Source organism: Scyliorhinus torazame, chromosome 4, assembly GCF_047496885.1.
Source record: "Scyliorhinus torazame isolate Kashiwa2021f chromosome 4, sScyTor2.1, whole genome shotgun sequence".
NCBI classification, from domain to species: domain Eukaryota; kingdom Metazoa; phylum Chordata; class Chondrichthyes; order Carcharhiniformes; family Scyliorhinidae; genus Scyliorhinus; species Scyliorhinus torazame.
The window spans coordinates 214,159,291-214,183,400 of NC_092710.1; the positions used below are offsets into that span (position 1 = coordinate 214,159,291).

Here is a 24,110-nt window from a genome sequence, read left to right on the forward strand (position 1 = left end):
GGTGGCAGCACAGGGGCATACAGTCAGGAGGGAGTTGCCCTGGGAGTTCTAAACATCGACTTTGGACCTTGTGAAGTCTCATGGCTTCAGGTCAAACATGGGCAAGGAAACCTCCTGCTGATTACCACGTACTCTCCGCTGTCAGCTGATGAATCAGTACTCCTCCATGTTGAACACCACTTGGAGGAAGCACTGGGGGTGGCAAGAGCACAGAATACAATCTGGGTGGGGGACTTCAATGTCCATCACTAAGAATGGCTCGGTAGCACCACTACTGACCGGGCTGGCTGAGTCCTTAAAAATAATAATAATCTTTAATGTCACAAGTAGGCTTACATTAACACTGCAATGAAGTTACTGTGAAAAGCCCTAAAGGATATAACTGGGTCTGCAACAGATGGTGAGGGAACAAATAAGAGGGAAAAGCAAACCAATCACCAATCTGCCTGTTGCAGATGCATCAGTCTATGATATTATCAGTAGGAATCACCACAGAAGTCCTTGTGGAGACAAAGTCCAGTCTTCGCATTGAGGATACCCTCCATCGTACTCAATGGGATACACTTCAAACAGACCGAACAACTCAAGACTGCATCGCTATGAGGGACTGTGGGCCATCAGCAGCTGCAGAATTGTACTCAGCCACAGTCAGTAACCTCATAGCCTGGCATATCCCCCGGGAAAGCATGTCAGGAGCAACACCAGGCATACTGAAAATGAGGTGTCAACCTGGTGAAGCTATAACACAGGACTACTTGCATGCCAAACAACATAAGACGTAATATACAGAGTTAAGCGATCCCACAACCAACTAATCAGATCTAACCTCTCCAGTGCTGCCACATCCAGCCGTGAATGGTGGTGGACAATTAAACAATTCACTGGAGGCGGAGGTGCCCAGAATTATTCGATTCACTCCACGTGATATCAAGAAACGGTTGATGGCACTCGATACTGCAAAGGCTATGGGTCCTGACAATATTCCGACAACAGTACTGAAGACTTGAGCTCCAGAAATTGCCACCCTGTTCCAGTGCAACAACAACACGGGTATCTACCCGGCAATGTGGTAAATTGCCCATGTATGTCCGGTACACTAAAGGCAGGACAAATCCAACTCTCAATCATCAGCATATTGATGGAAGGAGTCATCAACAGTGCTATCAAGCAGCACATACTCAGCAATAACCTGCTCACGGACGTTCAGTTTGAGTTCCGCCAGGGTCACTCAGCTGCTGACCTCATTACAGCCTTGGTTCAAACATTGGCAAAAGAGATGAACTCCAGAGGTAAGGTGAGAGTGACTGCCCTTGACATCAAGGCATTTGACCAAGTATGGCATCAAGGAGCCCTGGAAAAAAACGGTGCCAATGGGAATCGGGGAAATCAAGAGTGGATGGTTGGGGTCATACACAGTGCAAAGGAAGATCATAGAATCCCTACACATAAGGAGGCCATTTGGCCCATTGGGTCTGCACCAATCCCCTGCCCAGTCCTATACCCCCACCTAACCTTTAGATACTAAGGTGTACTTTAGCATGGCCAAAACATCTAACCGCACATCTTTGGACAGTGGGAGGAAACCGGAGCATCCGGAGGAAATTCATATAGTGTAGCCACGTAAAATGGCTGCGTCCCGATTAATCTGGCCAAAACCCAGTTTGAAATGGCTAACCCAAAAGACTGCTGGGAAAAGTAGCTAAGAAGACACAAGCAGGCAGCTGCAGACAGTATTGCATATTCGGCTCTGGGAAGTTAGCCCAGATCGATACTCAGGGCTATCAACAGCCCATCAACCCAGGTATTTGCAGTTACATTCAGGACTGTTTGCAGCCCACCTATCCAGGCATCTGCAGTTAAATCGGCTATCCCCGGGAACAATTGCAACATATTAGCAATTGAATACCGGGCCAGACCTGTCGGCGCCTGCAGTGGCCGAAACAAAGACAGGTGAACGACCACCCCCCCGATCGAGGAATCGCCTCACCATTGGATACATCGACCCCAGGGATTGGGGACAAATCCAATCACTTGGGACTCAGGGTCAAGGGCCGCCCCGGGAGGCGGGAAGCCGCCCTATAAAAGTGAGGGGCCAAGTTCAGATCTCGCTCTCTCTCCTCTTCGCCTGCTCGAGACCTTCGCAAGAACAGCAACCAGCAACTGTAAGTTTGAATCCAGCGATCGCTATCCGGTAGAGACACCTAGCCACCGACCTGTAGCAGCCTTTTGAATCCCGCGGGCCAGATCTGATTGGACAAGCCATTCATTTCCCTGACCTGGTGGGCTCTTCCTAAGTTAAGTATTGGCCAGTAGTGATAGGTTTATTATATAGAAAGTAGTATTTGGGTATTAATATTGCTTGTTGTATATAATAAATGACCGTGTTTTAATCCTTACTAAGCGGTGTGCTGTTTTATTAATCATAGCCTGAACTTGAGCCACGTGCCGGTATCATAAAGATACCTGGCGACTCATGAGCAAAGGTGACGTAATCAGAGCAAATAGACTAAGGTTCAAAAGAGCAACAATAGACACAGGGTTACGGGGATAGGGTGGAGGCGTAGGCTTGAGTAGGGTGCTCTTTCCAAGGGCTGATGAAGACTTGATGAGCCAAATGGCCTCCTTCTGCACTGTAAATTCTATGATCTAATGTGAAAACTCCACACAGACAGTAGCTCGAGGTCTGATTGGAACTTGGCTCCCGGGTCCCTGGCACTGTGAGACAGCAGTGTTAACCACTGTGCTTCTGTGCCGCCCCTCATGGGTTACAGTTGTTCGAGGTCAGTCATCTCAGTCCCGGCACATCATTGCCGGAGTTCCTTCGGGTGGTGTCTGTGGTAGTCACCACTGATGTATATATTAGGTGCTTTGTGGTAAGGCCCTGTACTCCAGGTACGGGGGCAGTTCCCTGCCTGCTGGCTCCGCCCAGTAGGCGGAGTATAAATATGTGTGCTCCTTGTATAGCAGCCATTTCACCAGCTGCTGGAGGAGGCCACACATCTTAGTGTAATAAAGCCTCGATTTGCATCCAACTCTCATCTTTGTGTAATTGATCGTGCATCAATTTATTACGCTAAAGTTTTTAGAAGATGGACCTCCGCATCAAGCCGGATCGCCTGCAGCTGGATCCGCAATCAGGCAACGCCAAAAAGGACTTTGAACATTGGCTAGCCTGTTTCGAAGCTTACATCAGGTCTGCACCAGACCCAATTCCGGAATCTCAGAAGATTCCCATCCTCTACACGCGGCTGAGCTCCAACGTCTTTCCACTTATCCAGGACGCGCCGACCTACGAAGACGCCATGGCGCTACTGAAGGTAAACTACGCTCAGCGGACTAACACGCTCTATGCCAGACACATCCTCTCCACTCATAATCAACTTCCTGGTGAGTCAGTGGAAGATTTCTGGCGTGCTCTAATTCCCCTAGTCAGAGACTGACTGTCAGGCCGTCACAGCCACGGAACACTCGAACTTGCTCATGAGAGACGCTTTTGTTACGGGGATAGGGTCGGATTACATCCACCAACGCCTCTTAGAAGGGGCCACACTCGACCTCGCGGCAACCAAAAAGCCAGCGCTCTCGCTGACAGTCGCTTCGCGCAACATCAGGCCTACACCCAGGGCTGCGCGGCCCACCCCTCCTACGCATTGTGGACTCCGCAGACGGCCGCCCCATCGGGGACCCCACTCAGCCAACCCCACGCCTGTGCCGCGCGGCAGCCAACCAATCCCGGGGGCCCCAAATGTTACTTCTGTGGTAAGCCCAAACCCCGACAACACTGCCAGGCCTGGAGTGCCCTTTGCAAGGCCTGCGGCAAGAAGGGACACTTCACTGTGGTGTGCCAGGCCCGCGCAGTCGCCGCTATTGTTCCGACCCTCCCCCACCACCTCACGTGCGGCCCGTGGGCGCCGCCATCTTGTTCGACCCCCACCACGTGCGGCGCCTGGGTGGCGCCATCTTGTCCTCCCCAGGATAATCAGGCGCCGCCATCTTGTTTCCCCCACGACGTGCAGCCCGTGGGCGCCGCAATTGTACCAGGACCCATACCCCCGGGCACCCCATCGTTTGCCACCATCGACGACCAGCTGCGTCTCGCCTCGGTCACGATTGACCAGTCCCGCCCACGCAACCTAGCAACGGCCTCTACCAACGTGAAAATCGATGGGCATGAGATCTCCTGCCTGCTGGACTCCGGGAGCACCGAGAGCTTCATCCATCCCGATACGATAAGGCGCTGCTCCCTCGCAGTACACCCCGCCAACCATGGAATCTCCCTGGCCTCCGGGTCCCACTCTGTGGCGATCCGGGGGTACTGCATAGCCACTCTCACTGTCCAGGGCGTGGAGTTCAGCGGCTTCCGCCTCTACGTTCTCCCCAAACTCGGCGCTGCCTTGCTACTCGGCCTGGACTTCCAGTGCAATCTCCAGAGCCTAACATTGAAATATGGCGGGCCCCTACCACCCCTTACTGTGTGCGGCCCCGCGACCCTAAAGGTCGACCCACCTTCCCTATTTGCAAACGTAACCCCAGATTGCAAAACCGTCGCCACCAGAAGCAGACGGTACAGCGCCCAGGACAGGACCTTCATCAGGTCCGAAGTCCAACGACTGCTTTGGGAAGGCATCATCGAAGCCAGCAACAGCCCTGGAGAGCCCGAGTGGTAGTTGTGAAAACTGGGGAGAAACACAGTCAGGCCATCAATAGGTACACGCAGCTCGATGCGTACCCCCCTCCCACGCATATCTGATATGGTCAATCAGATTGCACAGTACCGGGTCGCCTACCACCAGCTCCCCATCCGTAAGGCGGACCACCCATACACTGCCTTCGAGGCAGATGGCCGCCTTTACCACTTTCTTAGGGTTCCCTTTGGTGTCACCAACGGGGTCTCGGTTTTCCAACGGAAAATGGACCGAATGGTTGACCGGTACGGACTACGGGCCACTTTCCTGTACCTAGACAATGTCACGATCTGCGGCCACGATCAGCAGGACCATGACACCAACCTTGCCAAATTTCTCCAAACCGCCACTCTGCTCATCCAAACGTATAACGAGAAGTGCGTGTTCAGCATGAACCGCTTAGCCATCCTCGGCTATATGGTCCAGAACAGAGTTCTGGGGCACGATCCCGATCATATGTGCCCCCTCATGGAACTCCCCCTCCCCCACTGCCCCAAGGCCCTCAAACGTTGCCTGGGGTTCTTTTCTTACTACGCCCAGTGGGTCCCTAACTATGCGGACAAGCCCGCCCACTCATCCACTCCACCGGATTCCCACTGACGGCCGAGGCTCACCAGGCCTTCAACCGTATTAAGGCTGACATCGCCAAGGCCGCGATGCACGCAGTCGACGAGACGTTACCATTTCAAGTCGAGAGCAACGCATCAGACGTTGCTCTAGCCGCCACCCTCAACCAGGCAGGCAGACCCGTGGCATTCTTTTCATGAACCCTTCATGCCTCCGAAATTCGGCATTCCTCCGTCAAAAAAGAGGCCCAAGCCATTGTTGAAGCTGTGCGGCATTGGAGGCATTACCTGGCTGGCGGAGATTCACTCTCCTCACTGACCAACGGTCGGCAGCCTTCATGTTTAACAACACACAGCGGGGCAAGATCAAGAACGATAAAATCTTAAGGTGGAGGATCGAGCTCTCCACCGACAACTACGAGATTTTGTATCGCCCCGGTAAGATCAACTCCGATGCCCTATTCCGAGGTACATGTGCCAGCGCACAGGTGGACCGACTCCGGACTCTGCACGACAACCTTTGTCACCCGGGAGTCACACGTTTGTACCACTTCACACACTCCTCCGGCCCAGCGCCACCCTCCCCTCCCCTGGTGCACCCAGCCGCAACCCCCGCCCGAGGACAAACCGTCCTCCCCCTGCCCATGCCCGAGGATGAAGAGGATTTTGGCATGCTCCCGGAGTCACCGAAGACCAGACCGACACCATAACTGCGGCACTCCCAACGGCAGATCAAGGCTCCGGACCGACTGAACCTGTAACTTGATCGGGACTCGAAAAAAAAACCTTAATCCGTCTGTATAACTCTCCTCCACCCCCATTGGACTCAATTTTTTTCTGTACTTTAAAACATCTACTTGTATATAGTTCTCCGTCATCCCAGCCGGACTCAATTTTAACAGGGGGTGAATGTGGTAGTCACCACTTATGTATATATTAGGTGCTTTGTGGTAAGGCCCTGTACTACAGGTACGGGGGTAGTTCCCTGCCTGCTGGCTCTGCCCAGTAGGCGGAGTATAAATATGTGTGCTCCTCGTACAGCAGCCATTTCGCCAGCTGCTGTAGGAGGCCACACATCTTAGTGTAATAAAGCCTCGATTGCATCCAACTCTCGTCTGTGTGTAATTGATCGTGCATCAGTGTCCTAGGCCCAATCATCTTTAGCTGCTTCATCAATGGCCTTCCTTCCAACATGAGGTCAGATATGGGGATGTTTGCTGATGATTGCACTCTATTTGCAACTCCTCAAATACTGAAGCAGTCTTCATGCAAATGCAGAAAGAACTGGACAATATCCAGGCTTGGACTGACAAGTAGCAAGTAACATTTGCACCACACAAGTGCCAGGCAATAACCATCTGCAATAAGGGAGAATCAAACCATCCATTCTTGACATTCAATGGCATTCCCATAACTGAACCCCCACATCCTGGGGTTTACCTTTGACCAGAAATTGAACTCGACTAGCCATATAAATACTGTGGCCTGAAGAACAAGTCAGAGGCTAGGAATCCTGCAACGAGTAACTCACCTCCTGACTCCCCAAATCCTGTCCACCATCTACAGGCACAAGTCAGGAGTATGATGGAATACTCCCCACTTGCCTGGATGAGTGCAGCTCCAACAACACTCAAGAAGCTCAACACCATCCACGACAAAGCAAACTGCTTGATTGGTGCCCCTTCTAAAAACATTCACTCCTTCCACCACATGATGCACAGTTGCAGCAGTGTGTACCAGCTACAAGATGCACTGCAGGAACTCACTAAGGCTCCTGAGGCAGCATCTTCCAAACCTACAGCCACTACCACCTAGAAGGACAAGGGCAGCAGGTACATTGGAATACCATCATCTGGAAGTTTCCCTCTAAGCCACAGCATCCTGACTTGGAAATATCGCCATTCCTTCACTGTCGCTGGGTCAAAACCTTTGAACTCTCTTCCTAACAGCACAGTGGGTGTACCTACACCACATGTTATTCAGTGGTTCAAAAAGGCAGCTCACCACCACCTTCTCAAGGGCAATTAGGGATGGGCAACAAATGTTGACCGAGCCAACGAAACCCACATCCATAAAAAGAAAGTTGGTTCATCCCATAGTTGGTTATATTTTAACACTAATATAAAGGTAATACAATTTAAAAAGAAACAAAGTAGGATCTTACAGCACAACATAAATACACAAAATATAAAAATGTCTTACAACAGGAGGTCAGAAGCTCATCTCGGTGTCAAATAGGACACCAAGGTTGCGAACAGACTTGCTTAATCTCAGACTCCTGGCACGCAGAGGAACGGAATCAGTAGCCAGGGAATGGAGTTGATAGTGAGGATCGAAAACAATGCTTTCAACCCTAATATTTAATTGGCGGAACTTTCAGTTCATCCAGTGCTGGATGTCAGGTAAGTACTCTGCCAATTTAACAACAGTGAATGGGTCGAGAGAGGTAGTGGTGATGAAAAGCTGGGTTTTGTCAGCATACATGTAAAAACTAATACTGTGCTTTTGGATGCTGTCACCAAGGGACAGCATGGACATGAGAAATAAAAAGGAGGGGTGGGGGGGGGGGGGGGGGTGGCAAGGATAGATCCTTGGAGGATACCAGAGGTAATAGTGCAAGACTTGGAAGAGAAGCCATTGCAAGTGATTATCTATGATTAGATATCTCAGAATGGAGCCAAGTGAGAGCAGTTCCAGAAAATCCGGGAACAAATTTGGGAGGCAATAACACGTTCAAGCTCTTTGGAGGGAAATGGGATATTAGATCAATTAATACTAATAATACCCTACAATTAAATCAATATTAAAAGTTATATACTTCCCTAGTAGCCCGGCGCAGGATATTGTTAATGTGGAAGGAAGCCAAACCCCCGGATGTGGAGACCTGGATAAACGACATGGCAGGGTTTATAAAGTTAGAACAGATTAAGTTCGTGTTAAGGGGTTCGGCTCAGGGGTTCACCAGGCGGTGGCAACCGTTCGTCGATTACCTCACAGAAAGATAGAGGGAATGGAAAAGAAGTAGACAACAGCAGCAACCCAGGGGGGAGGGGGGGGAAGGGGGGGGGGGGTGGGGGGGGGGGGGGAGGAGGAATCGAATGGACTCTCAGAGATGTTATTGTATATGTATAATATGTATAGGTAGTTGTTATAGGTAATTGTATATTGGATTGTTGGATTGTATTTTTGGAGAGTATTTATTTTGGACAAGGCAGTTGCCATTCAGTTTTGTTTTTGTTTATATATTATTTATTTATTTGTTTAAAACTGGCCACTGTTATTTATATTGCTTTATTGTTGTGTAAAAGAAACACTACGTACTGTTATGTTTGGCCAAAAATCTTGAATAAAATATATATTTTTTTAAAAAGTTATATACTTAGCTAATAGATGAAAAATTATAACAATCTTATGATTTTAATATTATCAATGCAAAATTATTGAATAGATTAATTATTCCATACCAGTGCATTAATTTTTTTACACCTTTATTTCGAGCAACAATACCCAATTCATCAAACACAATTCATAACGTTACAATACCTTAATGCCTTAGTTCCCAACCTGCAATGGTCCGCAAGAGGTCTGTGAAAAAAACTATTAAGTGTACCTCATATGCACCATAATCGATGTTGCATTATTATTCGCAATGCAATTTGCTTCAAAAACATGCCTGTGTACTATAATCCGCAATTTATTTGTGCACATCATAAATTATTAGAAATAGTTGCGTTCTTAATACCCATTGATATATAAGTTTGACTCCCATCAGTCGTAGGCTATATAAAAAATGTTTAAAATGGTTTGCATATGTTGTGGTTCTCCATAGCTTTTAATGATGATTAATGGTCTGCAAAAAGGAAAAGGTTGGGATTGGCTGCCTTGATGTTCACATTGTGCCTGTGCTAGTTGTAACTAACCCTATATAGTGCATTCCTGATCTTGATATGTTCATACTATTTTCCAGTAGGTGTCCCACTTAAACATGAAGCTGTTCATCTCTGTTGTTTGCTCTCTCACAATTGTAGTGGTGGTGGGGAAGAGGGGTGGTGGTATTTCCTACATTTGGGAGATTGACTTAGTTACTGATCTTTAGTTTTATTAATTTACAAAATGTGGATGTCACTGCAATGCCAGCATTTATTGCCCACATCAAGGGCAATTAGGGATGAGCAATAAAGCCACCGCCTTAAACACTGGACAGGACTGCTCTGAGTGCTGTCCTACAGGGGTCAACTATTGGTTATAAATAGTTAGATAGATAGCTGATCGCCTCCATGTTGTGGTACCAGCTTTGACCCCTCCCCCAGAGTCTGTCACAAAATTTCAGAAGACGTTCATCAACTTCTTCCCAGCAGAAAAGTCTCTACTAAGCCACGGCTGAGGTTCTGAGTCTCTTGCTTTGATGGTCAGGTGCTGCTGTGTGTCTACACCTAGATAGGGACCTTCCACCTTCAGACCCTCACTCGATCCCTTTATTTTGATCCCACTCCAAGATGGCAATCTATTTCTTCCACCGGATGCATAGCCGGCATTACGTGCAGCTCCTGTTATAGCCCTGAGGGGGTCTGTGTAACTCCTTACAGGCATTGCCCGTACCCATCTTTTACCAGGACCCGATCAAAGTCTGGCGTGTGGTCAAAAAGTTGGTCAAAAAGCCCTAAAACGTTGACCATGCCCAGAAATCGGAGGACCGCCTTCTTGTCCTCTGGTGTTTTCATAGCTGTGATGGCAGCTACCTTGTCCACATCCGGCTGCACACCCAATTGGGAGATGTGGTCCCCGAGGAACTTGAGTTCCGTCTGACCTAAAGAGCATTTGGCCCTGTTGAGGCGGAGGCCATGCTCATGTATACGTCTGAATACGCGCTGGAGGCGACTAACATGCTCCTGCGGGGTGGTGGACCAAATGATTATGTCATCGACCTAGACGCGAATACCTTTCAATACCTTCCATCATTTGTTCCATAATCCTATGGAACACTTCTGATGCAGAGATGATCCCAAACGGCATCATGTTGTAACAATATCTGCCAAAGGGGGTATTAAATGTGCAGCGTTTCCTGCTGGATTTATCCAGCTGGATTTGCCAGAATCCTTTTGAGGCGTCGAGTTTGGTGAAGAGCTTGGCACGAGCCATCTCACATGTGAGCTCTTCGCGCTTGGGAATTGGATAGTGCTCTCTCATCATATTGCGATTTAAATTCTTGGGATCAATGCAAATTCGCAATTCGCCGGAAGGCTTTTTTACACATACCATGGAACTGACCCAGTCGGTCGGTTCCGTGACTTTGGAAATCACTCCTTGGTTCTGGAGGTCCTGCAGCTGCTGCTTGAGGCAGTCCTTAAGGGGTGCTGGGACCCTGCGAGGTGCGTGCACCACAGGCGTGGCATTCTGTTTTAATAAAATCTTGTAGGTGTACGGGAGCGTGCCTATGCCCTCGAAGACGTCGTGGTACTGGTTGATAATGGCGTCGAGCTGCGCCCTGAAGTCAGTGTCCTGAAAGGCAGACGCGTCAGCAGGAGAGAGAGAGTGAACGCTCTGAACTAGGTTCAACAGCTTGCATGCCTGCGAACCAAGCAGGGAGGCTTTCGAGGAGCCCACGATTTCACAGGGAAGGATGGCTTTGCGTGACCTGTGCGTCACTTCAAGTTGGCATGAGCCACTGGCAGCAATGGCATTGCCATTATAATCTAATAGCTGGCAGGCTGATGGCAGGATGGCTGGTTTGACACAAAGGCTTTGGAGGTCAATGAGATTGGCGGAGGCACCAGTGTCCAGGCGGAATCGTATTTGGGACCGGTTGACCGCAAGGGTGGCACACCACTCATCGCCTGGATCGATGCTGTATACTGATAGAGGCTTGATTCTTTGCCTGTCTTTTGTAATGATACCGACTCGAAAAGGCGCCTTCGGGCCCTCGGTGTCAATATCGGGTAGCAGGTCCGAATCGGGCTCAGTGACCGTGAGTTGAATGGCCCGGACATTCCTGCGAGGCTGGCTGGAGCGACAAGAGTTGGCAGGCTTGACCAGCTGAGTCGCACGTTTCGGCAGCTCCCTGTGAAACGGACTTTTGGGCTCTTGATAGGAGCCCCAACGGCAATTTTGACGGCTAAAAACACTGTGCGGTAAACCAGAAGGGAATCCCCCCTGGATACGGATGGAAAAAGGAGGAGAAAGTGGCCGGATTGCAGTGGATCCTTTAGAACAGCGGCAAGGAAGGCAAGCAAAAACGAAGATGGCGTCGGAAGGTGGCAGTTTAACATGGGGCCCTGAACAACACGAGTTCTTGAAATGCTGTGTGGAAGAGATCAAAAAGGAAATGAAGAAAGAGCTGTTGGCCCCGATACTACAGGCGATCGAAGGGCTAAAGGAGGAATAAAAGACCCAGGAGCGGGAGCTTCGGGTCGTGAAGGCAAAGGCAGCCGAGAATGAGGACGATATACAGGGCCTGGTGGTGAAGACGGAGACGCAGGAGGCACATCAGAAACAATGTGTGGAAAGGTTGGAGGCACTGGAAAACAACGCAAGGAGGAACAACCTGAGGATTCTTGGTCTTCCTGAAGGTGTGGAGGGAGCGGACGTCGGGGCATATGTGAGCACGATGCTGCACTCGTTAATGGGAGCGGAGGCCCCGGCGGGTCCGTTGGAGGTGGAGGGAGCATACCGAGTGATGGCGCGAGGACCGAGAGCAGGAGAAATTCCCAGAGCCATAGTGGTGAGATTCCTCCGTTTTAAGGATAGAGAAATGGTCCTTAGATGGGCGAAGAAAACTCGGAGCAGTAAATGGGAGAACGCGGTGATCCGCGTTTATCAAGACTGGAGTGCGGAGGTGGCGAGAAGGAGGGCGAGCTTTAATCGGGCCAAGGTGGTGCTTCATAAAAAGATGATAAAATTTGGAATGCTGCAACCGGCAAGACTGTGGGTCACATATCGAGGGAGGCACCACTACTTTGAGACGGCGGATGAAGCGTGGACTTTTATTGTGGAAGAAAAACTGGAATGAGCGGGTTATTAAAAAGAACGTTCGAACAAAGTGGTGGGGTGAATGTGGGGGGCAAAGAGGGGTTTTATGTACTAATCCTGCGATGTGGTAACTTTTCTCTCTCCCACAGGTGGTGATGGGGGGAGGAGGGGAGGTGGAGGAGATGGGGCGTTGGCCATTGGGGGCGGGGCCAAGGGAGAAGCGCGGGCTTGGTTCCCGCGCTATGATAATCATGGCGGGAATAGAGAAGCAGGAAGGAGGGGGCGTCGCACGGTGCGAGCCGAGGTCACGGGGGGAAGCCGAGGTCAGCCAGAGTTTGCTGACTTCTGGGAGCAACATGGGGGGAGTAATTACGCTAGCGGGGGATCTAGCGGGGGGGGTGGGAGGGGGGAATTACTGGGTTGCTGCTGCTGGGGAGAGGGGGGAGCTGGTATGGGAGAGGATGGGCGGGGGGGCACCGCCTGGGGGAGATACAGCTGCGTGGGAACCGGGTGAGGAGCTGGAAAAAGGTGATGGCTAATTGACAAGGGGGGGGGAGTAGGAAGCCCCCCAACTCGGCTGATCATGTGGAACGTGAGAGGGCTGAACGGGCCGATAAAGAGGGCACGGGTACTCGCACACCTTAAGAAACTTAAGGCAGATGTGGTTATGTTACAGGAAACGCACCTGAAACTGATAGACCAGGTTAGGCTACGCAAAGGATGGGTGGGGCAGGTGTTCCATTCGGGGCTAGATGCGAAAAACAGGGGGGTGGCTATATTAGTGGGGAAGCGGGTAATGTTCGAGGCAAAGACTATAGTGGCGGATAACGGGGGCAGATACGTGAATGTGAGTGGCAAACTACAGGGGGAGACGGTGGTTTTGGTAAATGTATATGCCCCGAACTGGGATGATGCCAATTTTATGAGGCGGATGCGAGGACGCATTCCGGACCTAGAGATGGGAAAGCTGATAATGGGGGGAGATTTTAATACGGTGTTGGAACCAGGGCTGGATAGGTCGAAGTCCAGGACTGGAAGGAGGCCGGCAGCAGCCAAGGTACTTAAAGATTTTATGGAGCAGATGGGAGGTGTAGACCCGTGGAGATTTAGCAGACCTAGGAGTAAGGAGTTCTCGTTTTTCTCCTATGTCCATAAAATCTACTCGCGAATAGACTTTTTTGTGCTGGGTAGGGCATTGATCCCGAAGGTGAGGGGAACGGAGTATACGGCTATAGCCATTTCGGATCACGCTCCACACTGGGTGGACTTGGAGATAGGGGAGGAAACAGGAGGGCGCCCACCCTGGAGAATGGACATGGGACTAATGGCAGATGAGGGGGTGTGTCTAAGGGTGAGGGGGTGCATTGAAAAGTACTTGGAACTCAATGATAATGGGGAGGTCCAGGTGGGAGTGGTCTGGGAGGCGTTGAAGGCGGTGGTTAGAGGGGAGCTGATATCAATAAGGGCACATAAAGGGAAGCAGGAGAGTAAGGAACGGGAGCGGTTGCTGCAAGAACTTCTGAGGGTGGACAGACAATATGCGGAAGCACCGGAGGAGGGACTGTACAGGGAAAGGCAAAGGCTACATGTAGAATTTGACTTGCTGACTACAGGCACTGCAGAGGCACAATGGAGGAAGGCACAGGGTGTACAGTACGAATATGGGGAGAAGGCGAGCAGGTTGCTGGCACACCAATTGAGGAAAAGGGGAGCAGCGAGGGAAATAGGGGGAGTGAGGGATGAGGAAGGAGAGATGGAGCGGGGAGCGGAGAGAGTGAATGGAGTGTTCAAGACATTTTATAAAAAATTATATGAAGCTCAACCCCCGGATGGGAGGGAGAGAATGATGGGCTTCTTGGATCGGCTGGAATTTCCCAAGGTGGAAGAGCAGGAAAGGGTGGGACTGGGAGCACAGATCGAGGTAGAAGAAGTGGTGAAAGGAATTAGGAGCATGCAGGCGGGAAAGGCCCCGGGACCGGATGGATTCCCGGTCGAATTCTATAGAAAATATGTGGACTTGCTCGCCCCGGTACTGACGAGGACCTTTAATGAGGCAAAGGAAAGGGGACAACTGCCCCCGACTATGTCTGAAGCAACGATATCGCTTCTCTTAAAGAAGGAAAAGGACCCGCTACAATGCGGGTCCTATAGACCTATTTCCCTCCTAAATGTAGATGCCAAGGTCCTGGCCAAGGTAATGGCAATGAGAATAGAGGAATGTGTCCCGGGGGTGGTCCACGAGGACCAAACTGGGTTTGTGAAGGGGAGACAGCTGAACACGAATATACGGAGGTTGTTAGGGGTAATGATGATGGCCCCACCAGAGGGAGAAACGGAGATAGTAGTGGCGATGGATGCCGAGAAAGCATTTGATAGAGTGGAGTGGGATTATTTGTGGGAGGTGTTGAGGAGATTTGGTTTTGGAGAGGGGTATGTTAGATGGGTGCAGCTGTTGTATAGGGCCCCAGTGGCGAGCGTGGTCACGAATGGACGGGGATCTGCATATTTTCGGCTCCATAGAGGGACAAGGCAGGGATGCCCTCTGTCCCCATTATTGTTTGCACTGGCGATTGAGCCCCTGGCGATAGCGTTGAGGGGTTCCAAGAAGTGGAGGGGAGTACTTAGGGGAGGAGAAGAGCACCGGGCATCTTTGTATGCGGACGATTTGCTACTATACGTGGCGGACCCGGCGGAGGGGATGCCAGAAATAATGCGGATACTTGGGGAGTTTGGGGATTTTTCAGGGTATAAATTGAACATGGGGAAAAGTGAGTTGTTTGTGGTGCATCCAGGGGAGCAGAGTAGAGAAATAGACGACCTACCGTTGAGGAAGGTAACAAGGGACTTTCGTTACCTGGGGATCCAGATAGCTAAGAATTGGGGCACATTGCATAGGTTAAATTTAACGCGGTTGGTGGAACAAATGGAGGAGGATTTCAAGAGATGGGATATGGTATCCCTGTCAATGGCAGGGAGGGTGCAGGCGGTTAAGATGGTGGTCCTCCCGAGATTCCTCTTTGTGTTTCAGTGCCTCCCGGTGGTGATCACGAAGGCTTTATTTAAAAGGATTGAAAAGAGCATCATGGGTTTTGTGTGGGCCGGGAAGACCCCGAGAGTGAGGAAGGGATTCTTACAGCGTAGCAGGGATAGGGGGGGGGGCTGGCACTACCGAGCCTAAGTGAGTATTATTGGGCCGCTAATATTTCAATGGTGAGTAAGTGGATGGGAGAGGAGGGGGGAGCGGCGTGGAAGAGATTAGAGAGGGCGTCCTGTAGGGGGACTAGCCTACAGGCTATGGTGACAACCCCATTGCCGTTCTCACCGAGGAACTACACCACAAGCCCGGTGGTGGTGGCTACACTGAAGATTTGGGGACAGTGGAGACGGCATAGGGGAAAGACTGGAGCCTTGGGGGGGTCCCCGATAAGAAACAACCATAGGTTTGCCCCGGGGGAATGGATGGGGGATATGGAATGTGGCAAAGAGCAGGAATAACGCAACTGAAAGATCTGTTTGTGGATGGGAAGTTCGCGAGTCTGGGAGCGCTGACCGAGAAATATGGGTTGCCCCAAGGGAATGCATTCAGGTATATGCAACTGAGGGCTTTTGCGAGGCAACAGGTGAGGGAATTCCCGCAGCTCCCGACACAAGAGGTGCAGGACAGAGTGATCTCAAAGACATGGGTGGGGGATGGTAAGGTGTCAGATATATATATAGGGAAATGAGGGACAAAGGGGAGACTATGGTAGATGAACTAAAAGGGAAATGGGAAGAAGAGCTGGGGGAGGAGATCAAGGAGGGGCTGTGGGCAGATACCCTAAGCAGGGTAAACTCGTCGTCCTCGTGTGCCAGGCTAAGCCTGATTCAGTTTAAGGTATTACACAGGGCGCATATGACTGGAGCACGGCTCAGTAAATTTTTTGGGGTGGAGGATAGGTGTGCGAGGTGCTCGAGAAGCCCAGCGAATCATACCCATATGTTTTGGTCATGCCCGGCACTACAGGGGTTTTGGATGGGGGTGACAAAGGTGCTTTCAAAAGTAGTAGGAGTCCGGGTCGAACCAAGCTGGGGGTTGGCTATATTTGGGGTTGCACAAGAGCCGGGAGTGCAGGAGGCGAGAGAGGCCGATGTTTTGGCCTTTGCGTCCCTAGTAGCCCGGCGCAGGATATTGCTAATGTGGAAAGAAGCCAAGCCCCCGGGGGTGGAGACCTGGATAAATGACATGGCGGGGTTTCTAAAGCTAGAGCGGATTAAGTTCGTCCTAAGGGGGTCAGCTCAAGGGTTCACCAGGCGGTGGCAACCGTTCGTCGAATACCTCGCAGAAAGATAGACGGAATGGGAAAAAGAAGGCAGCAGCAGCTGCCCAGGATCGGGGGGGGGGGGGGGGGGGGGGGGGGGCGCGGGGAGGGGGGGCGGGGGGAGGAGGAGGAACCAGAAGGACTCTCAGGGTTGTTAATATATACTGTATAGTATGTATAGGTCGTTGCTACAGATAATTATATATTGGACTGTTAAATTATATTTTTGGAGAGTGTTACTTGTGACAAGGCAGTTGCCAATTAGGGCTAGTTTTCATTTTTGTTATTTATTATTTATTCATTTTTTGTTTATAAAATAGGTCATTGTTATTTGTGTTGTTATAATATTGTGTAAAGGATGCACAATGTACTGTGTTGGTTGACCAAAAATTTTCAATAAAATATTTAATAAAAAAAAAGAGTTGGCAGGCTTAGCTGATCTGCATAAAGCAGCATACTGGCCAAGTTTGCATTTTCGTTAGAGAGAAGGTTAAGAGGAGACTTAATAGAGGCATACAAAATGATCAGGGGGTTAGATAGGGTGGACAGTGAGAGCCTTCTCCCGCGGATGGAAATGGCTAGCACGAGGGGACATAGCCTTAAACTGAGAGGTAATAGACATAGGACAGAGGTCAGAGGTAGGTTCTTTACGCAAAGAGTGGTGAGGCCATGGAATGCCCTACCTGCAGCAGTAGTGAACTCGCCAACATTGAGGGCATTTAAAAGTTTATTGGATAAGCATATGGATGATAATGGCATAGTGTAGGTTAGATGGCTTTTGTTTTTTGACTTCCCATGTCGGTGCAACATCGTGGGCCGAAGGGCCTGTACTGCGCTGTATCGTTCTATGTTCTATGTTCTATCTCCAAGTCCACCCAATGTGGAGCGTGATCCGAGATAGCTATAGCCATATACTCCGTCCCCTTCACCTTCGGGATCAACGCCCTTCCCAAAACAAAAAAGTCTATTCGCGAATAAACTTTGTGGACATAGGAGAAAAACGAAAACTCCTTACTCCTAGGTCTACTAAATCTCCATGGGTCTACTCCTCCCATCTGCTCCATAAAGTCTTTAAGCACCTTGGCTGCTGCCGGCCTCCTTCCAGTCCTGGACCTCGATCTGTCCAGTCCTGGTTCCAGCACCGTGTTAAAATCTCCACCCATTACCAACTTCCCCACCTCTAGGTCCGGTATACGTCCTAACATGCGCCTCATAAAGTTGGCATCATCCCAGTTCGGGGCATATACGTTCACTAAGACCACCGCCTCCCCCTGTAATTTGCCACTCACCATCACGTATCTGCCCCCACTATGCGCTACTATGGTCTTTGCCTCAAACATTACCCGCTTCCCCACTAATATAGCCACCCCCTGTTTTTCGCATCTAGCCCCGAATGAAACACCTGCCCCACCCATCCTTTGCGTAGTCTAACCTGGTCTATCAGTTTCAAATGCGTCTCCTGTAACATAACCACATCTGCCTTAAGTTTCTTTAGGTGTGCGAGTACCCGTGCCCTCTTTATCGGCCCGTTCAGCCCTCTCACATTCCACGTGATCAGCCGGGTTGGGGGGCTCTTTACCCCCCCCCTTGTCGATTAGCCATCCCCTTTTACCCAGCTCCTCACCCGGTTCCCACGCAGCTGTCCCCCCCCCCAGGCGGTGCCCCCCCCCGCCCCGCCCACCCCACCCCATACCAGCTCCCCCTTCTCCCCAGCAGCAGCAACCCAGTAAATCCCCCCCCCCCCGCTAGATCCCCCACTAGCGTAGTTACACCCCCCATGTTGCTCCCAGAAGTCAGCAAACTCTGACCGACCTCGGCTTCCCCCCGTGACCTCGGCTCGCACCGTGCGACGCCCCCTCCTTCCTGCTTCCCTATTCCCGCCATAATTATCATAGCGCGGGAACAAAGCCCGCGCTTCCCTTTTGGCCCCGCCCCCAATGGCCAACGCCCCCAACTCCTCCACCTCCCTTCCTCCCTCCCCCACAACCTGTGGAAGAGAGAAAAGTTACCGGGTCGCAGGATTAACAACATAAAAATCATCTCTCCCCCCTTTTTTCCCCCCTCTTCGCCCCCCATATTCGCCCCACCACTTTGTCTCAAACGTTCTTTTTTAATAACCCACTCATTCCAATTTCTCTTCAACAATAAATGTCCACGCCTCATCCGCCGTTTCAAAGTAGTGGTGCTTCCCTTGATATGTGACCCACAGTCTTGCCGGCTGCAGCATTCCAAATTTGATCTTTTTATGAAGCACCGCCTTGGCCCGATTAAAGCTCACCCTCCGTCTCGCCACCTCCGCACTCCAGTCTTGATATACGCGGATCACCGCATTCTCCCATCTGCTGCTCCGAGTTTTCTTTGCCCATCTTAGGACCATCTCTCTGTCCTTAAAACGGAGGAATCTCACCACTATGGCTCGAGGAATTTCTCCAGCCCTCGGTCTTCGCGCCATAGCTCGATAGGCTCCCTCCACCTCCAGCGGACCCGTCGGGGCCTCCGATCCCATCAACGAGTGCAGCATCGTGCTCACATATGCCCCGATGTCCGCCCCTTCTGCACCTTCAGGAAGACCAAGAATCCTTAAATTCTTCCTCCTCGCATTATTCTCCAGCACCTCCAGCCTTTCCACACATCGTTTATGGTGTGCCTCGTGCATCTCCGTCTTCACCACCAGGCCCTGTATATCGTCCTCGTTCTCGGCAGCCTTTGCCTTCACGACCCGAAGCTCCCGCTCCTGGGTCTTTTGCTCATCTTTTAGCCCTTCAATCGCCTGTAATATCGGGGCCAACAGCTCCTTCTTCATCTCCTTTTTAAGCTCTTCCACGCAGCGTTTCAAAAACTCGTGTTGTTCAGGGCCCCATATTAAACTGCCACCTTCCGACGCCATCTTGGTTTTTGCTTGCCTTCCTTGCCGCTGCTCTAAAGGATCCACCGCAATCCGGCCACTTTCCTCTCCTTTTTCCATCCGTGTCCAGGGGGGATTCCCTTCTGGTTTACCGCACAGTGTTGTTAGCCGTTAAAATTGCCGTTGGGGCTCCTATTAAGAGCCCAAAAGTCCGTTCCACCGGGAGCTGCCGAAACGTGTGACTTAGCTGGTCATCGCCGCACCTGGAAGTCCCGCCGCACCCGGAAGTCCGTGTATTGGATTATTGATCATTACTCAGACTTGAACCTCGTGGCGGTATCATAAAGATACCTGGCGACTCGAGAGCAAAGGTAATAAAACAAAGCAATTGAACCAAGGAGAAAATCGGCAACATTATTTGGCGACTTCCTGATGGGACCCGATCTAGAAGTGGAAAACCACTCTGGGAGAACCCAGAATTTGAATTAGAGATCCAATTGGAAACAGAAAACCATAAGTGTTCAAGCAGTTCTGATCAATACTCATAATTCGGAAGTGTTTGTATTCATGCGTAACTAACAGGGCGATAAGGTAAAACTGATAGATTTTTTGTTGCGACAAAACTGTCGGAAGTTTGTATATCGGAAAGTAGCGAAAGCCGTACCTGTATTTACAGCACCGCCTTAATACCTGTCCCAAATTTGAAGAGCAGCATTCGGATTAATACCCCTGTCCCAAATTTGAAGAGCAGCATTCGGATAGGAAAGATGGCAATGCAGGCAATGCAGCGCTTAATGAACCCAGAGGAATTTGCGGTCGCAGCCACCAGCAGCAGTAGAGTGGGACAATGTCCCATTTGGGAGGAAGAGATCAGGAAATATTTCAAAGGGAAAGGATGGCCCCTTTGGAATGAATTCTGTGACAACGAGGAATCAGGCCCCGGGAGTATAGGACAGACTTGGTGGGAGAACCTGAGCAAGATCCACAAAAAGAGCTTCGGGAAAGCTCGCAAGCCGATGGCAATCGTGTCCTGCTTGGCACAATTGCGAGGCACAGAGGAGGCCGTTAGGACGCTCCGGAAAGAAGTTGAGGTCATACATCGAATGAGCAAGGTCGATGTAAGCGAGGTAGAAAAGGAAAATTTGGAATTGAGAAGGAAGTTGGCAGCAAAAGATGGAGAGGTGGAGGATGCCAAAAGGGCACACCAGTCTTGTCTGGCGCACTTAAGCAGCTTCCAGTCTCAATATGAAAAGGCCTATCAGGACACGCAACGGGCAGTCCTGGTACGTGAAGAAACAGAAAAGCAGGTAGAAGCATTACAGAGACAGTGTAGTGACCTCAAGGCAGCATTAAGAGCACTCCATGCTGCCACCACAGAACAAAGACAAAGCACGCTAGATCACGCAAAGTGCCGGAAGCAGATTGCAGAGCTGCAATCGCTGCTTTCAGTTCAGAAAGGCTTCCAGGAAACCTTTGGAGAAAGATTAGATCAGGAAGACGACCCTGATTGGGAAGAATTGAACGAAATAGCGCAGAGGTATGTTCAGGGAACATGTGCGCAGGGAAAGCCACAAAAGAGGAAAGCTCCCAAACCCCCCACAGAGCAGATAGTTCAGGCTCCAATGAACCCAGTCACCACCCACCGCACAGCCAAATCGGACGATGTGGAATTTCTATACTACACCCCCTTAACAGTGACCCAATTACGGCGACCCACTGGCTAAAGCAGGTTCCAGGCACGGATATTTTTGGACACCCCCCCGAAAGCGCACCAGTAAATGCAGTTCAGGTCTCACAGACAAAGATCGAGGATCTAGTGGAGGCCCAGAAGCAGGACAGCAATCTCAGGGAGATTGTAAAAGGAAAGTATCCAGCACCCTACGAGAGATTTAAAAATGCTCTGACCACACACGACGGTGTGGTGTTAAAAGACACCCTTTATGAGGTTCCTGAACAGGACAGGAATCAACTGATTTGTTTGTTCCATGACGGTCGTGGACATCAGGGAATCGATCCCACTACAGCCCACCTCAAGCAGCTTTGTTGGTGGCCGAATTTAAAGGATGATGTAAATCACTACATCGAGAATTGTCTTATCTGTGCCCAGAATAATCCAGACAGATATGCCAAAAAGGTTCAACTCAGCCACACCCGACCCGTTAATGGCCCCTGGACTAACCTCCAGATTGATTTTATAGGACCATTGCCCCCTTGCAGGAATGGCTATAAATATGTACTCGTGGTGATGGACACATTTACGAAATGGGTGGAAGCATTCCCAGCCAGAACAAACACTGCAAAAACCACAGCCAAGATTTTGACCTACTACATCTTTACAAGATGGGGACTCCCCCGCAGCATTGAATCAGACCAAGGTTCCCATTTTACAGGACGCGTCATGCAGAACATCCTCACAATATTTGGCATCACCCAAAAATTCCACATAGCATACCACCCACAGTCGAGTGGTATCGTGGAGCGCATGAATCGGACCCTAAAATTCACCCTCAGAAAAATGGTCCAGCAAAACAACACCACTTGGGACTCAGTCCTCTCTTTCACGCTGATATTTTTGCGTAATACAATTTCAACTTCCACAGGTTACACCCCACACACACTCATGACCGGACACCCCATGAAAGGCACAGAATATTTATTAGGTTTAGACTTGACCAGCCCCGAGGTGACGGCCCTCACGTACGAGAAAGCAGTAGAGCAATTAGTGGAAAATGTTAAAACGGCTCAGCTAGCAGCCGCAGTAAAATTGGGCACAAGGAAGAAACAGAGCATGCGACTGAGTACAGTATAGGACAGCAAGTCATGCTCTCCGTATATAATCCCAGCACATTCCTGTCACCAAAATACTCGGGTCCGTACTCCATTGCGGACAAAGTAAGCCCTTCCATATATAAAATAAAGTATCCCAACGGTAAGACTGCGTGGTTCCATATCAACCAGCTGAAGGCATATGGAACAGTCTAACCACGCACACCACGTCATGCTCGACGCAGCACACCACACCCCGCCCACAGCCAACGTAACCCTACCATCCACCAACACGTCCAGCCCAGCCACGGACTCGACCTCGACTTCACCCCCGAAATATACACTCCGCCCCGGAACGCCCACCGACTGCAGCAGCAGAGACAGCGACTGTGACTCGGACGATAGCCACAGCACGCCTCCCTACTATCCCCATGCAACAGGACCCACACCCAGCGAATCCAACTATGATCTGAGTGATCCCTTCATGATCACTTTCCTAAACAAACCCCACCACCGACCACCGAACTACCATGACAACCCCGATTCTGTCCCCACACAACTAGACACCAACTTTTGGCACCGAGATAACTCGTTCCGACTCGTCCGCAACGACGAGAGCGACCCCACCTCACACCATGCAGCCCTTTCAGCCCTGATACACTCAAGAGTTTGGCACCCGGGAGAAGATGACGACCTTGGGTCTGACTCCCAGAATGAGAACCCCTTTGCGACCCTGTTCGCAACCGAGAACTGAGGTGTCCAGATGATGTTTTAAAAGGAACCGCTTGGGAGAAACAGTGTCCTTTCTGATGGAACCTGCAGAATGTTTTATGTTGTTTGTAAGTTTGTTAAATGTTGTTTGTCAGACCGGAAAAAGAATTCACGGCCCCACGCCCTTTCGGCCGAAACCTCTGAGGACTTGCCCACAGAGACTTGCTATTGGCCAGACACTAGTTCAGAGGAACTAGTTTGTCTGCAGAGACTTGTTAAGGTACGAGACGTCCGTTCGTAACTGCCCTTCTGGTTCGAAGGTAGAACCACTACGGCAGCCCCCCACACGATGACTACATTTCTTGCCCGCTCTTGTCGGTTGCTCAGGTAGTGGAGAAACTGCTTGGGACCTGCCCTGCCTGGGAACCCCCCCTCTGGTCAACTACGCTCGGGTAGCGGAGACACGGCATTGGTAGCCGTCCTACCCGGGGACTCCATCCAACTCTTACCCGTCGCGGCCCATACGCACCTCATGTTGGAAATTTTAGTTCAAAAAGTTTTGTTTTGTTTCAGGTAACCCTTAGGTTGCCGACCATTTGCTATTTACATCCTGAAACATTTGTATGGTAGATCGCACAGTCTGCGAGACGGCCCGCACTGGTTCATTATTTGAAAGTGTGTCTTGTCCTAAAATTCGGTTTTTGAAAAGCAAAAGAGCGAATCACACATAGTGAACAACTATAAAGGGAATAATTGGCACTAAAGGACAGACAGACTATCGTATGAGATGTTAAACGAAGATAGTTACAGACACTATGCTTGATTTCCGCAGAACTCCAGAAGCCTCAGGATCAGAGAAGAGAAGAGAAGGGGAAGAAGAAGCACCACGAGGACTTCCTTCGGATGGTTCCTCATCACAATGGACATTTGGTTGCGCGTGAACGCGAACCCCATGACCTTGAATCCCGCAGAGTCAGAACCCGAACGAAAGGCCATTTGTTCCCCTGACCTGGTGGGCCAGTCCTAAGTTAAGTATAGGCCTGTTAAGTTATAGAAGTAGCTTAGACGTAGAATTTGTGCATGAGTAGTGATTACTGCGTATAATAAATGTGCTTTGATTTAAATCTTACTAATCGGTGTATTGGGTTATTGATCATTACTCGGACTTGAACCTCGTGGCGGTAACATAAGAATACCTGGCGACTCAAGAGCAAAGGTAATAAAACAGAGCAATTGAACCAAGGAGAAAATTGGCAACACTAGGAGTGCATAT

General features: G+C 50.3%; 1 long non-coding RNA gene across 1 annotated transcript in view; it reads left to right on the plus strand.

Moving 5' to 3' along the window:
• Window positions 1–23,944, plus strand: part of LOC140410740 (uncharacterized) — a 61,637-nt gene extending 37,693 nt beyond the window's left edge. The window contains exon 4 of the long non-coding RNA XR_011940721.1: window positions 23,670–23,944. This is a non-coding gene — a long non-coding RNA (uncharacterized lncRNA). The remainder of the gene's footprint in view (window positions 1–23,669) is intronic.
• The last annotated feature ends 166 nt before the right edge of the window (window positions 23,945–24,110 follow it).